This window comes from Choristoneura fumiferana, chromosome 5, assembly GCF_025370935.1.
Source record: "Choristoneura fumiferana chromosome 5, NRCan_CFum_1, whole genome shotgun sequence".
Classification (NCBI taxonomy): Eukaryota; Metazoa; Arthropoda; class Insecta; order Lepidoptera; family Tortricidae; genus Choristoneura; species Choristoneura fumiferana.
In genome coordinates this window covers 15,494,026-15,496,521 of record NC_133476.1, presented here as the reverse complement: position 1 = coordinate 15,496,521, position 2,496 = coordinate 15,494,026, and the positions used below count along the sequence as shown (strand labels likewise).

The following is a 2,496-nucleotide window of genomic DNA, read 5'->3' as shown; positions in this document are numbered from 1 at the left end:
GTAATAATCAGCCCAGTATCGAATGAAAACCGGCCGGTTTCGATATAACTTATCAAATATCAATAAGGCGAACTATCCGGTTACGTTTACGATACGGCACGACGCATTGAGCAACGTTTATGGGCCATAAAACTATTTTAATCTTCCATTAGTATGCCGCGGGTGGTGGGCAATTAGCTCGATGGACTGGGTTGCCAGTTTCAAGGCTGAGGAAGTCCCTACGTTAGATTTTTAAAAGAAAGACAGAAAAATATTGCCACAGAAAAAAAGAAAATAATACATTTATTCCCCTTAATCCTTCTCTTCCTGGTGGCATTGCTATACAATCTATAAATCTACATATCCATACCAACTTCAACATCTTCTTTTTTAGCAGTTTGCATAGGTGTTTTTATGTTGACGCAGTTTATGACTATAAATAAAAAATTGGCACCCGTTTACAACAGTTAGCATTGCTACAATTTTTTAGACCAGTTTTAAAACTGCAAGAAAGATTGTGCAAGTAGCATTGAAAATGAAAAATGAATATTTTTTTTTACTTTAAACTTAAGTCTATTTGACATCAGTGATTGGAACTTCCTAGTAGGTATGCAAACCTGTGTCAGGAAGCCCCGCTCCTCCATAGCAACAAGTCTCAAACTAGAGATATTAAAAATGTGGAACGCTTCACGATTTTGCGTGTCATCCTTGCGCAGGGGCATGCTAATCTTCTTTGTATCGTTCCAATTTTAGTATATGTACTGCTGAAGCATTACATTGCAGAGCTCGATTGACCTCTTCAAACTCGTTCCCTTTTCGACCTCGCAATGTACCTAATACAACTGCAGGCACTATTTTTCTTCCCAGGCTAAATTGGGTTTTTATTGTAAATCGAGGTTGTGTGATCGGCAACAAAGGTGTGTACCATCAGCCAATAAGTGGTCTATCAATTTTTAAACAAGTTCTATCAAATGAATATGTCACTAAAGTCGAATTTTAAAGTTGTCAGTCACGTCCTATGACATTATTGTTTTGTGACATGCAAATGATTATCAACTTTAGGGTGGTAGACCACATATTGGCTGATGGTACCTAAGGTGTATTTGTAGATAAGAATAGGGAATCTGGAAAACTAGGTATACTGACTAGCACTGTGCAAAGAAAGCTCTATCTAGGCTAATACGAGTAAGTAATTAATCTTTAACTTATACTATCTAATTAGAATTTAATCTAAGAAAATGTCCATTGGCAGTTCTTAGTTTCTTAAGGGGCAAAAACTATGTTCATGTGTTCTTTTGTGCACTGCAATAACTTTTATTCACTAGTCACTATTCTAGCACCACTAATTCAAAGCTTAGTTCTAGTTCGGCTTAGTTCTTTTGAGTCTTCTTTTTACATCCGTGTTGTCGAGAAGCTGGATTGCCTCAACGTTCACATGTTGGTGAAGTCTTTTCAGCCATTTATTATAAAAAAAGTCTTTTCTCCTGACTTTTAACAAAACAATTAAACCGTCGAAAAAAACTGCAAAGCAAAAAATAGATAACAAACCTTTTTCATTTAACCTTAATCTAGGTACCAGTTTGAATTCAGTGCCTCAGCACGGCACGAGCCAGTACAGTTTTACTCTGTAAAAAGATATACGTGATCATACTAAAAAAAATATACTCGTCGACTTGAGAACGAAACGGTGTCACTCACGTATTAATAACAATCACAGTAGTTTTAAAATAGAGATACTGAATTTTCTTTTATACATTTCATTACTCCAACCAATTTGCAATATGAAGCTGTCAGATGTTGCCTTTGTATCGCTTTTCACATCACATACTTAATTTCCTCGCGGAAAATTCACTCTCCAAACTGCATAAATCCTCGCTTATGGCAACCCTATTTTTTCAACTTCCAATGCTCAAAGCCCCGCGCTAACGCCGGCAACACCACGGAGTTGCCCGTCCAAAAAACTCGCCCGTCCGACCTGTTTCGTGTTTCGCAGAAACCGAGAAAAAAAAGCAAACTGCCATTCGGAGTCGGGCCGAGTGAGACGCGGGGAATGTTGTCAAGGCTGCCAACTTTCAATTATATTATAATTTTAATGGCCGACGTAATTAGGCTGGCTTTTTGGCTAATTGTTAGTCGTAAGATGTTTGGCGAGAAATAAATGTGGAAGCCAAAATTAAGTTTTAAAAAAGTTTCAATTTATTTTAATAAATGGTATAAAATAGTAGGCACTACTTAATACTTATCAGTTTTTTTAACAAAGCAAAAAAGTGGATTGTCAGTGAAGACGCTTTGATCATTAGATTAATATATTAACGAATGAGGTATTGTAGTATTCGAAACGATAAGTATGGCATGTTGCAACGCAGTATGACAGGTAAGTCGCTAGAAAGGGGAGTGCTGGGCGAAAAAAGAAACCCATTCGAGAACTTTCAGCCCAAACAGACATCTGCTCACCGTGCTATATGACTGTTTAACGAAGATATACCTATACCAATTACTTTTAGCAATTATTAATTC

General features: G+C 36.9%; 1 non-coding gene across 1 annotated transcript; it reads right to left on the bottom strand.

The window, feature by feature from the left end:
• Positions 1-650: 650 nt before the first annotated feature.
• LOC141428441 (U6 spliceosomal RNA) lies at positions 651-755 on the bottom strand. Its single transcript, XR_012451427.1, has one exon. It is a non-coding gene; the product is annotated as a U6 spliceosomal RNA (small nuclear RNA).
• Positions 756-2,496: the final 1,741 nt, after the last annotated feature.